We start from the raw sequence: 14,000 nt of genomic DNA, 5'->3' as shown, positions 1-14,000 counted from the left end.
GTGGCTTAATTCGCAACTTTTTCTTCTACGCCTACGCTTAAAATGCTTTTATCTACACCCATATAGTAAATCCTCAATTATGCGTTCAAAAACCATAGGTATCACCAGCTTTACGACATTGGATTCTATTATGAACACGGCTGTATCGTAATGAGATTTCATACATCATTACAGTACGGGGTACGAGCAGCAGCACGTCGTCGCGCGCGCAGCGGGCGCAGCTCGTGGGGCAGACATACCTACCTAGTTCTCGTTAATGCAGCTGGGCTACTCCGAAACTCGAAACTCGAAGTTCGTATCGTAACGTCCCTCTCACTCTCGTATTAAATAGTATAAGTTTCAGAGGGACCGCACAACACTAACTTCGAGTTTCTAGTTTCGTAGTAGCCCAGCAGGTCATTCTCAATGGTTCTTGAACACATGATAGAGGATTTAATATATGGATATAGATAAAATATTGTACGTAATTAGGCCTTAAAACACTCACGTGACCCTATTATGAAACTCGGCTACGCCTCGTGTTTTAAAGACCCCTATTACGACACAGTTGCATAAAATACTATTATGTATTTTCTGTGGTTGATAAGATAAATACTTTAAACAAAATATTACTGACAACTGTCTGTCGTCGGTAATCATCGTGGAAGTTCAATATAATCCAGTTCCAGTGGTCGCATTGACTACAAATTTGGTATGATACACATCGATGGGTCTTTGACTCAACCTCAATAAATTTAAGATGTGTATTCGATACTCGGTATGGTAACTCGAGCCTTAAAATTTCACATTACGAGTTTGAGTCAGAAACCCGTTGATATGTAGGTTGAATGACGCTGCAAATACACTCAATTAAAACAACAGACAGCAAAGAAAGCTTGTGATCAAAATGTAATTCCTAGTATAGATTATTAACCAATCAGAATCAGCCGAAGAGAAATCATAGCCAATTGTCCGACGATAAAGAGTACGCCTTAAATCGCCTCCCGCTGTTTATGAATAAGATATATAAGATTTATGATGAATGCATACTTAATTCCGACCTCAATCAGAGCAGCCGATATTACAAGCTGGCGTGAGGCCAAGAAAAATATCAATACAATTATTAGTAGTAAAAATATCAACTATTGCTAGGTCTTATCATAAGTTGGCCGATTGATGACGTGATTTGTGTGGCATATAGATAATCAATTCACTAATCTAATGTTAGCTGTAGTGAGTTCTAGTTATTTGACCAAAACGCGTTTGACCTTATTATTATCCTCAATTGTTTCAATAAGTTCTTGTTATATATTTGTTTTTTAATAAGGGTTTCTACTTGGCGCTGTCGTCATTCAAGCTTTTGCTGACTGTACTTGCATTGTCGTCCAAACTACGTTTTCTTGCATTTCAAGTCAATGCCATTAAGCGTTAAAAAGTTTCGGCCTGCAGAGACAACCCTGGCAGGATCACTAGAATTTCACTCCCAGACCAGACCAGATTTACATAATTATCAGTGGCCAAGCGTTCATAGAACCCTATTCCCAACGTCTTGCCCAATATTTACAAGATAGGACTAGAGGTAGGGTTGCCAGGTCCTTAACGTAATAGCCAGACAGACTAACCAGTTTGGCCGGACGCCCCATCATTAAGGACTAGCCCGAAGCTTCGAACGCGTCAAGAAAAAAATTTTTTTTCGTTATAAATGGTAGCTTATGTACTTCCCAGAGTTATAAACTCTATACCAAATTTCATCTTATCAGTTCAGTAGTTTAAGCGTGAAGAAGTAACAGGCAGGCAGACCGACAGACAGACTGAGTAACTTTTGCATTTATAACATTAAGTAGAGATTTTGTGTCTTATTATACCTATATGACAAAAAAATTGTAAGTAATGTTTATTATCATTTTTATTAACCCCCGACGCAAAAAGAGGGGTGTTATAAGTTTGACCGCTCTCTGTGTGTCTGTCTGTCTGTGGCACCGTACCTCTTAAACGGGTGGACCGATTTGAATGCGGTTTTTTTATTTGATAGCAGGTTTTTTAGCAATGGTGCTTAGATATATTTTATCAAAATCGGTTCAGCCGTTTTTGAGATATTGAACTTTGAAGTGGCAAAGTCGGGGGTTTTCCAACTTTTTGTTCGCGTAGCTTAGTCTTATAATGTTTTCAAAAAATTAAGTATTATATTATCAGAAAACTACCTTTATTCTGTTAAACTTCAAACTTCATTATTTGCACAAAAAAAGGTTCTTCATCCTGTGGGTTTCCGAAAATACCTTATTATTATACCTTTATGATCCTGAAAGAATATTACCTTTCAAGTCTCTAGCTCCAGTAGTTGCGGCTGTGCATTGCCTGTCTGTCAGTCAATCACATTACTCTTTTATAGATAAAAAGTGTTGCTGAGTGAAGTGTTTGTCAAAAACTACTAAAATGTTCAGTCAGTTAAACATAATATTGCACTTTGAGTCAATTAGTAGTCTATTAAATAGTAAAATAGGTACCCAAATAGATATCCTATATTAAGAAACAAGTCAATATCATAGTCCAAACACCCAACAGCCTGTTGTTGAAGCATTAAAATCAAATTAACTCCTGGATTCAGCCCGCTCATTAAAATGTCTAATAAATCGGATCACTAAGTACTGGTTTTAAAAATAATTCCAGCAGACTGACTATGGATTCCACCAGACACATAAAACGTCAGTCAGTGGGTTGATATTTATGGTGACAGTGAAAAAAGCGCGTCTTCTTTTGCAATGGTTAAAAAATACTGGAGGTTTTTTTTATTATTTGTGTCAAGTTTAATCCGGAACGTGATATGTATTTAATTTCTGCAACAAACCTATTATCATATAATAATAACATTAATATTATCTACTTATGCAACTTTTTGGTGAACTTTTCATGACAATGAGCATAAATAATTACAGTTTGAATATAAAAATCACATTTTAATTCATTATAATTACTTACTATACCTATAATGTTAATGAATCATTATAAATAATAGTACTGAATCTACCAGAGAATAAAAAGACTACTTTCTTTTGTTTTTCAGTCATGATCACACCATAAGTAAGTATTTATTTTGATTATGGTTGGTCCTTTTGCAGAGCCCCTGCACAAGCTTCGCAGAGCCTCAGGGCTCAGAGGAGCATACTGTGAGAATGGCTGATATAATGGATCAAATCTTGCAAATCAACTACTAACATTGAGTCGTCAAATGCTTTTTAAATTTGATATACAATCAACACTTATTAAAAAAATGAGGTTAGGTTCTTTACTACTTTCGGTAAACATAACGGTGTATAAAGGTGTATATTGGTGGTAACAGGAGGTAGTTTGCACAAAAGTAATGATCGATTCATGGCATGAAAAAAAACTGCAGACTCCTTAGAATAAATAAGGAAACTACTTATATAGTAACACAGTATTGAAAGCATATTTACTTACATATTGTTATTAATATTTTCCCTAATAATATTTTTGTAAACACATAAGTAAATTATGTTTGCTCGATTAGCGCTAGTATTAGGTTATAAATTAAAGAATGATAATAAGCAATCACACCTAATTGTCTCATCATGGGCATTTCGTTCCTTTTCATTTAAATAATGCTCTTACTAATACCATTTAGAATTGTGTTCTGAATCAATTTCAAAGAAAGAAAGATTAAAACTAATTGGACCGTTTCTTGACTTAAAAAACGTGAGTTGAACTTATAGCAAACCTACTGTGTTAAAAATAAAGTTGTGTTAACTTATACTTGTGATGTATAGATATTATTGAATAATATTGTAAATCTATTTAAAAAAATATATACCTCGTTTAGTTTCTTGCCGGATTCTTCTCAACAGAAGTTTTTCCCGAACCGGTGGGGGATTTTTTTTTGACATTCATAAGTGTTTGTTATTATAGCCAAAAAAATTGAATAATGACTGACTTTGACTTAAATTTTTAAGCACTTTTTGCTGCGGTAAAAATGGATTTATGTATGATGTTTGAAAGTCAGATAGTAGATGCTGCGAGTCACTTTGTTGGCAGGTGCATTTTTCTCTAAGTAAAGCAATAAGAAATAAGAAACATTTATTGTTTAAAACCATGTACAAATAATTTTTACTAAATTAAGGGGCTGTTTCACCATCCTTTGATTAGTGTTAACTGGCGGTTAGGTGTGATGCCGTCTCTATTTGTTTTGTTCGAATAGACGGAGACGGCATAACACTAATCAATGGATGGTGAAACAGCCCCTAACTGAGGTAAATTGGTAAACACCATCATAATTAAAAACAGCAAAACAAGGGCAGACAATGAACACATGTTATTAAATAACTCGTAAAATGTATGCAGGTTAATGTATCTGACAGTGTAAGCTAAATGTGTGTTAAATAAACCGTAAGAAAGAAATGCAAGATTACTTGAAATGGACAGCTCTGTATGCAACTGCATCCTGTCATAATGTCAAAACATAAGTGAAAATCATAATAAATGTACTGTAATAAATTTGAAATAAAATTCAAAAAACTTGCATTAAAACTACAGAAATTTTAATGAAGCTGGAAATGTTAGGGTTTAATTTAGATAAAATTTTCTTACTTTCATTACAATTTTCTGTTCCAACACAATTTCAATGGGGGAAAATTGACGATGTATAGCAATTTTGTAACTGTAAACCTATGATTTTCCTCCATTAGCAAATTTTAATTTGTCACAGTGGATAACATAATTGTTTTTCAATTGCCTGCAAGATCTATTGGTACTTATTTGTGTCCAGTTTAACCCACATGACAACAGTATACATTTGTAAAGATACAATTTTAAAAGTGGAATTCTAAAGTAAATGTCCCGAAAAAGAGCAGTTAAACTCCGTTAACTTATAGTTAGTGTCCTAGTACAATTTGTCAAGCAATTGTCAGTTAAATGGCGGTTAAATAAAAAAATTGTGTAACCCATTTTATTAAACTACTTACCCATTCATTTGTTGAGCAATTTTACACACACATAAAGATAAGATAAGTACTCATACTAGAGATAAATTAATAAATTCTTAGTCAACAGGTAGGTACATAAGCACTAAGAAAATGCATGTTGGACAATTGAGAAACCCATTTTGCTCCATCAAATGAACTTGGCAGCATTTTTATACTGTACCATATAGCCCTTTCATTCTTAGAGGAGGAATGTGCCCAATAGTGGGACACATATCAACCGCTTACTTTCTCAACCTCGTATCTACTCAAATTGTATACAACAAATTAACACTATCATACTTAACATAAAGATGATTTTAAAGCAATTTTATGTGGCTGATTAGAGGCTGAGAAAGTAAGCAGTCCATATAGGCTGAGATGATGATGATAACATTAAAGAGCTTGAACACACATTTGTATGGCTTAAATATTATATAGTGATTTTGATTTGTCTTAGGGGTCCATCTGAAAAACAGTATTGCGGTTTACTGCAACATGCTAAGACCCATGGTGGGGTTTGATTTACACTATTCCATGTTTTTTTTAATCCCTAATGTATTTCTATCTGTGCATTCGGTTCATATTTGGCCTACGTAAATATGATCATGTTTCTAATTTCCGATCACAGCTCAGGTGGCTCCCCATCCGCTTTCGCCGAAACTCTCACATTCTCCATCTTCTCTACGGCATTCTCTTTAACCCTGCAACTCCTTGCTACCTCAAAGAGCGATTTAGCTATGTTACTTCTGTTCGTTGCTCTCAGAACTTCCTCCTTACTGTCCCACTTTCAAACTCTAAATTCTATGTTTATTCTTACACTGTCCAGGCCACTCGGTTGTGGAACTCCCTACCGATAGACTTGAGGCGCGCAAAGTCCTTGCCTATCTTTAGGTCTATGCTTAGGGAGCACTACCTGTCATCTTGCGTATAAATGTTATAGTTAGCTTATTTATGTGTTGTTATGGTATCCATCTACCTATCTATCTGTTTAGATTTGTTGTGTATGTGTATTGTATGTGTTAGTTTATGTATTCTTGATACAGCTCTGATCTACTGTAAATTGCACCACCTGCTAAAATGTATTCCTTATTTCTGTCCATTGTAAAGGTTGCCTGGAAGAGATCGCTCTGAAGCGATAAGGCCGCCTATTGCTTACCTTAGAAAATCTCTATGTATATACTTGTTTTCTCTGTACTGTTTACTGTATTGGTGTGCAATAAAGAGTTATTGTATTGTATTGTATTGTATTGTATTTTTTCTTATGTATCGAATATGTGTAAAATAAATGTCTATAGATCTTAATTCAGCAAGTGAAAAAGTTAAAAACTATTATAGAGCAGTCAACCCATAGCTGCATGTTTTCAGCCATAGACTTGTGCAAATATTTTTTTCTCATCTGTCATGCGGTAGTGCCAGTGATCCAATTCTTATATTCCTTGACAGACGTCAAACAACTTTAACCTCTACCCTTTACGTTTGCGTTCATGTCGTTACTACTTGGGCTTATTTCAGCGCTTTCTTCTTGACCTGGACATAACCTCACATGCTGAGATGTCGTGCATATTTAAGCACTAATAATATCGCATAGACGGAGCGCGTAAGCCGGCGTGGTGTGGCCGAACCCGCCGATAATGCCTTGTATTTATTAATACCCGTTACGAGCGCCACAGCTGTCTTCTAGCCGCTGTCTCGCCCGGCCAAAGCACGGTTCCCACTCAAATCACCTTGTACACCCTGATTAATATGTAATCTCTCGAGCTGCAGTGGAAACGTGCCGTGCGACGCCCCTCCGCTATATTTGGAAGCTTGCTAGAGAAATTCTATGCCCCGAATCACGAAAACGTTTGGGTACCCCGACTAGCCTGGTTTGAAATTGTGCTACACGATCAAAAGAAAGTTTACCTTGGTCGGAGCCGGCAGCGATCCACAAAACAATATTCCAAGTGAAATCACAATGTAAAATTGTACACTCAAATACGGCTGTGCAGTACACACGGCGGGCGATCACTCAATTCACAGCCAACACGGAAAATTCACAAATGACTAGTCGTACACTAGATGTAAACAGAAAATACACAGATTACACGAACTTAAATCTATGATTTCCACAATAATATCTAGTTAAACCGAAAAACGCGCGAACTGTCAAAACTAAAAAACTACAAGCACCGGCGCCACGCGACCGCGCGGTTTGAGTCCGCTTTTCTGACTAGTGACTGATTCGCCCGCCCGACGTTGCCGAGGCCGCCACACACGATCCGACACGAACCGCGCGCTATCCGCCGCCGAACCGCTCTGACGACAATCGACTTGCTACGGCATACTTCTGTCGCAGTTTATTTTTCTATTATATAAACACGTAAAGCTGCATTCTATCTCATAATTAACAAATATAACGAGCGTGCTCGTTATCCATGTCGCTATGCGACAAAATCAGATAACTGCTCGATAGTGAATTCCGGCGATAAAGTAAGGCGGCCGCGTTGAATAGATCACGGCGGGCTACGAAAATACGTATAAGCCAATACTCATCTATATTCGTACGGGATAGACATTAGCCAGACGCGCATGCGTCAGTTGGTCCGCGGGCACGACGTCAGTTGAATGACAAGGTATTAACCGATCGATTTCAAAAGAAATGTGTTGTCTTGGACATTACATTACATTACATTAGGCATCCATGTGTTACTTGAACTTTATTTTTAAATTCGGGCGCAACGTCAAGGCTTGAATTTAAATAAATTTTAGCACTAGCAATACTACTTTCAAAAATTCCCTGGTAGCGTGTATAGTTAGTTAAGTTGGGTTTAAATTGTTATGCGAAATGGTTTCGAGTTCGAATTTAAATAGAATAAATTGAACTGTATCTCGGTGGAAATTAAAACCGGGCGCTCGTCGCTAACTTTGCATAATCTTTGTGCGATGTGCATATCATTCCGAGCTGGCTTAATGAAATACCTACCGCACTTAAATGCAATGTGGCAATATTGCTAATACCATACAGTTATGAACTTATAAACGAGTCCATGCGGAATGCAATTTACATAATTCAGACTAAAGGGCGCCATGCATTGTCCGTCGCGCTTGACGTGCAAAAAAAAATTATGGAACTAGGAAAATCGAAGTTCGTATCGTACCGTCCCTTTCACTAATATTAAATTATATAAGCATCAACGGGACAGCGCTTAGAGCAACACAGCTGGGCTACTCCGAAACTCGAAGTTCGTGCCGTGCGGTCCCTCTGACACTTACACTGTTTGATACGAGAGCGAGAGGGACCGCATGACACGAACTTCGAGTTTCGAGTTTCGGAGTAGCCCTGCTGGCTTCCTTCCTACGGTAGGAAGCCCGCGTTGCTCTAAGGGACGGCGGCGAGATACAAAGTTCCAATCTTGCACTTCGTAGTAGGTATCAGGGTCAGTAAGTAGTTTAAGTATGTCAGTTTTCGTCCTGATCAAATTACTCTCAAACTTTGCTGTCTCAATAGAAGTAATATTTTTCATATTATCAAGTTTCAACCAAATTCTATAACGAACTACATTAATTACCTACCATGTATTTTAGATATACGTAATATTAAAAATGAAAATGAAAACACTAATTATTACATTATTATTATATTTTGCAGGTGGTAGGACCTTGTGCAAGGTCCGCCCGGATTGCTACCACCATCTTGCTCGCTAATCCTGCCGTGAAGCAGCAGTGCTTGCACTGTTGTGTTTCGGCGTGGAGAGTAAGACAGCGGTGAAATTACTGGCACGTGAGGTATCCCATCTTAGGCCTCTAGGTTGGCAACGCGTCTGCAATACCCCTGGTGTTGCAGATGTTTATGGGCGGTGGTGATCTCTTACCATCAGGAGACCCATTTGCTCGTTTGCCATCCAGTCAAATAAAAAAATTTATAATTCATTTCTGTAATAATAATAAAATCATAAATTCCTAGCAGCGTTTCAAATATTTATTTTATAAAATATCCTTTTATGTGTCACTCACTTATTAAAAATAATTTACACGTAGGTTGCCGCATAATCTATTAACGATGAACCTTGAGAGATTAGCGATCAAACAATACTATCGCCTCATGCTGCGCCTGCGACGCTGAGATAGCTGTCGTGCGTCAATTGTTATCAGGTGACAGGTTTTTGACTAAATATTTAATTATGTAGCTCGACGTGAATTTTTACTGGTGTAGTTAAAATAGTCGTGTTTTTTTAGTAGCGATAATGTATTTTTTAATAAGTAACAATTTATCAAGGTAACTTTAAAATACTTTATATATAATTCGATTTAGCAAATTTTTAATCTGTTCATGATTTATAATTTTTTTTGTTGTTTCGTATTTAGTTACTTACAGATACAATAGGTGTTATATACGTATCGATACCCCCTACGTCTCTGTAATTTTTATTTTCTATCTATACATTTACAATTTACTGTGTTTAGCTAACTTTGAATACAAGTAGTTTGAAGTTACAAGTATAATTTCTAAAAAATTACTTTCTGCAAAGTTTCTTGCGGTGCAATCTTCTTGGCAATGAAGATCTTTCCGAAAGCGCTGGTAGTATAAAAAAAGCGGTTATCAATAAAAAGTTGCCTATATGTCACTCTCTGGCCTATCGCATTTATAATAATTACCTAGTATGGATTTATTTCTTGTTTATAACAGTAGTTTGAATGAATGGGAAGGTCGAAAAGTTGAGATCAGTATAGTGCTGATATTCCTTATATATCGCATACCTACTTAAATACGCGCGAGCGGACAATGAGTCCGAAAAGTTTAATAGCGTTTATACGCGAGTGAAAGGGACGGTGCGATACGAACTTCGATTTGCGAGTTTTGTAGTAGCCCCTCTGGTAGGATCGCAACGGGTCTATAATTATTAACTAAGGATCGACCACACACACACACATCACGCCTCCTGTATTCCCAAATGGGGTAGGCAGAGCACACAAAACTTTCACCATTCTTGAAAACGGGAACTATCTTAAGTCTCCTTCGAAGATGCAGGAAATATACCAGGTATACTCTGCTTATTATTAGTGCCTGGGCGACCGAGCTCCGCTCGGGCTAAAACTCGGTAACCAGCGGTTTTCCAGAAATAAGACCAAGCTAGATCAATTTGTCATCCCCGAAAACCCCTACATACCAAATTTCATCGAAATCGTTGCAGCCGTTTCCGAGATCCCCGAAATATATTTATATATATAAAAGAATTGCTCGTTTAAAGGTATTAGATTTATTAGAAGAGTGTGAGGGAGTTTTAACACACACACAATACGATCGGCAGTAGTGGCACTGTAAGCAGAGTCCTGTAGGTAGTGTTTTTTTTTTTCAGGAAACATAAAATGAATTGCAATGCACGCGTACTCAGAGCATTTTAGTTTATACAATACAATACAATTACTCTTTATTGTACATCAGAAATAGTAAACGATACAGAAAAACAGGTTTATAGAGAGACAATTACAAGGTAAGCAATAGACGGCTTTATCGATACTGAATGTGTCAGTAAGTAAATTTTTTGTTCATTACTCAGAAACGCGTAAATAGCTGAAATGATTTGTACGATTATTCGTATAAAGACAAACAAAAAAAAATTGGGTTCGCCGTATAATGTTAACTGAAGTCTATATACACAGACTAGTCGCGTGCAAACGCTTTTTGCTAGTTGGTGTAATGTGTATCATATATGTATCAGCGATCCTGTTAGCTGCGCCTGAGTCACGTCAAGCACAATAGCGCCCCGTACAAACAAACAGTTGATCCGGTTCCCTATAATAAACCAGGGATGGGTCGAATGAGATCAGATTATACGTAGAACCAAATACGAACTTCGGTCGAACGTTCCGTAGAAATAAAAAAATCGGCCAAATTTCGGCCGAAATTCGTCTTAATATCCTGTCTCTAGTCAATTTTAAATACGACACTTGTACAATTTATTCTGTGTTACGACTATTTGTCTAGTCGAATCACAGATGTCGTATAGATAAGAAGAGATTGTTAAATTTGATTGTTGAAAACATCCTTTACAATGTTTAATTTGTGAAAATTAAAACAATTTTTTTTTAATTCAATTCACGAATTTTAATCAAGACGTTTATAAGAATAGGTAGGTACTAAGTTTATTTAATTTTTGTTGCATATTTTACTGATTTGACAGACATGCTTTCTATTAATTTCCGTGGGAATAGTACATGTTCGGCATTTAAACCGAATTTCGGCCGAATGTCGAAGTTCGGCTCAAGCTGCCGAAATTCGGTTAAACCACGGAAGTAACCTAATACCTAATAGTACAAGTTAAACCGAAAGTAAAACGAATTTCATTTTCAGCCCATCCCTACTATACCTAAACTGTTGCGCTTACACATACGAATTGACCGAGCTGTTTAGTCTGCGCGCGCGCATTGTTTGAGACGTGACCTAATGGACGATTTACACAGATTTAAATTCGTGTAACGGATAATCGGAGATATCGAATTTATGCCGATGACGTGAACTAAGCTAATGCCTTTTGATTACTAACTCACATCTTCCGTATTTTCTAAAATTTATTTATTTTTAATAAATAATAAAATAAAATGACAGTTATTTAGAGGGTTTAATATCTATGTCGGCGGCCGATCGTAAAAATCCGCCAGATCACGAAATTCCTAGGCATATCGTGAACGCCGCCATTTCATGATATGCCTAAACGTTAGCCAGGCATATCACGATGTGCCTGAGAAATAATACGGCAGATCGATTAGAGCAACGCATTCGTCGATATTCCTAGCTCTATACCGGGCACATCGTAAAATAGTTTCTTTTTTGGCACTGGTGGCGCTGAGTATGCAATGGCGGCCGTGACCAGCTGACCGTCGTGTTTGTTTAGCGCGTGAAAAATTCGGCGTCGCAACAAAATGATCTTTAAACCGAAACTAGTGATTGAATTCAAAATAGAAGTGCAAAAGAAGCTTTTGAACATCAGCTCCGTTCTTTTTATGTGAATCAAACGTATTCTGTGCACAATGTGAAAAAACCATGACGTCTGCCCGTATTTTAGAGGTTAGTATTTTGTTGATAAATAAAGTATTCACTAGTTGTCACTTATTTATATAGAAAAATTTAGGTACGACGAGCGAAGCGAGGAGTGGTTAGTTTAATTGTGATCACAACGCACGAGCCGAGCGAGCGAAGCGAGCGTGCCGCGGCAGCACCGGCGAAGTGCCAGAACCGATATGGCGGCGTTTCATGATATGCCTAGGAATTTCATGATCTGCCTAAACTGGCCAAATCATGAAATGGCGGCGCTTCATGATATGCCTAGGAATTTCATGATCTGCCTAAACGTCACTAGGCAAATCGTTAAACGGTGAGTTTTGAACGATATGGCGGATGTCCCTTAGCCAATTCATGAAATGGCGGCATTTCACGATATGCCTAGGAATTTCGTACCGCCCGTGTTTGTTTAGCGCGTGAAAAATGTCGGCGTCGCAACAAAATGATCTTTAAACCGAAAATAGTGAATGAATTCAAAATAGAAGTGCAAAAGAAGCTTTTGAACATCAGCTCCGTTCTTTTTATGTGAATCAAACGGATTCTGTGCACAATGTGAAAAAAACCATGGACGTCTGCCCGTATTTAGAGGTTAGAATTTTGTTGGTAAATAAAGTATTCACTAGTTGTTATTTATTTATATAGAAAAATTTAGTACGACGAGCGAAGCGAGGAGTGGTTAGTATTAATTGTGATCACGACGCACGAGCCGAGCGAGCGAAGCGAGCGTGCCGCGGCAGCGGCCGGCAAAGTGCGAGAAACGATATGGCGGCGTTTCATGATATGCCTAGGAATTTCATGATCTGCCTAAACTGGCCAAATCATGAAATGGCGGCGCTTCATGATATGCCTAGGAATTTCATGATCTGCCTAAACGTCACTAGGCAAATCGCTAAACGGTGAGTTATGAACGATATGGCGGATGTCCTTAGCCAATTCATGAAATGGCGGCATTTCACGATATGCCTAGGAATTTCGTGATCTGGCGGATTTTACGATCGGCCGCCGACATCTATATCAATATCACGTAAGCGTACCTGATGAGCATCACACACAGAAACGAATTAAATTTGAATTACAAGTGGGAGACAAATAGCTATAATTATTTAGAAGCTACTGAAGTGACATTCATGAATACCAAAATACAATTATCCTGTTAGTAAAAAATATTGCCTATATTAATTTTTGAATGATATAAAAATATTAAGCAACAGGAACCCCCAAAATTTATTGTTTTTTTTTTCTATTTTTGTGTGAAAATCTTGCTTTTTGTGTGAAAAATGCGGTTCACAGAATACATCTACTTACCAAGTTTCAACAATATAGTTCTTATAGTTTCGGAAAAAGTGGCTGTGACACGGACGGACAGACACACAGACATGACGAATCCATAAGGGCTCCGTTTTTTGCCATTTGGCTACGGAACCCTAAAAATATGCTATGTTTCTTCATTTAGATAATTGTCACTCAACAGATTATTTTGGGCTCACCTATCTATCTCACCCAACGTAAGATATACTAACGTTATATCTTATTTCACTGCAGATTTTTACTGTACTAAATATGTTTTATATCCATGCTATGCCAGTCAAGTAAGTGAACGTTTTTTATCAACTTGATTTATTTTCAACTGTGATATTGCGCGTACGCATAGAATGGGCGTTAATTAGTCTTTGAATCAATCACTTGTACTAAATGTATATGTTGGAGTTAATTTATAGTTCAAGTTGGTATTTTATTGGTCAAACCGGCCGTTAAAATCATCTATTATTAGATATTTTTATTTTAAGCCGTTAGGACGTGACAAATGATTTGTAAAAAAAATAGTTTTATAAATATATTTTTAGAAAATTATGTTTCGTACTCGTACCTCAAAAGGCAAAGTGGAACATTCACATATCATTCGTGTGTATGTTTGTATGTCCGTTTGTCACAGCCAATGTATACTTCCATGGAGGGCAAATTGAAAAATGTAGGTGTCTATGGGCGGTGGTAATCTCTTACCATGAGGT

General features: G+C 37.2%; 1 protein-coding gene across 9 annotated transcripts in view; it reads right to left on the bottom strand.

Moving 5' to 3' along the window:
• Positions 1 to 14,000, bottom strand: part of PMCA (plasma membrane calcium-transporting ATPase 3) — a 216,114-nt gene that overhangs the window by 157,723 nt on the left and 44,391 nt on the right. Inside the window, exon 1 of one of the 9 annotated variants that reach the window (XM_074102740.1) lies at positions 6,855 to 7,208. The exons of the other annotated variants lie outside the window; for them this stretch is intronic. The gene's annotated coding sequence lies outside the window, so the exon portion shown is untranslated. Of the gene's footprint in view, positions 1 to 6,854; positions 7,209 to 14,000 lie in introns of those variants that run through there. 9 annotated transcript variants of the gene reach the window in all.

This window comes from Choristoneura fumiferana, chromosome 19 (genome assembly GCF_025370935.1).
Source record: "Choristoneura fumiferana chromosome 19, NRCan_CFum_1, whole genome shotgun sequence".
Taxonomy (NCBI): Eukaryota; Metazoa; Arthropoda; class Insecta; order Lepidoptera; family Tortricidae; genus Choristoneura; species Choristoneura fumiferana.
The sequence above is the reverse complement of the archived record's forward strand: the minus strand, read 5'-3'. Positions and strand labels throughout refer to the sequence as shown.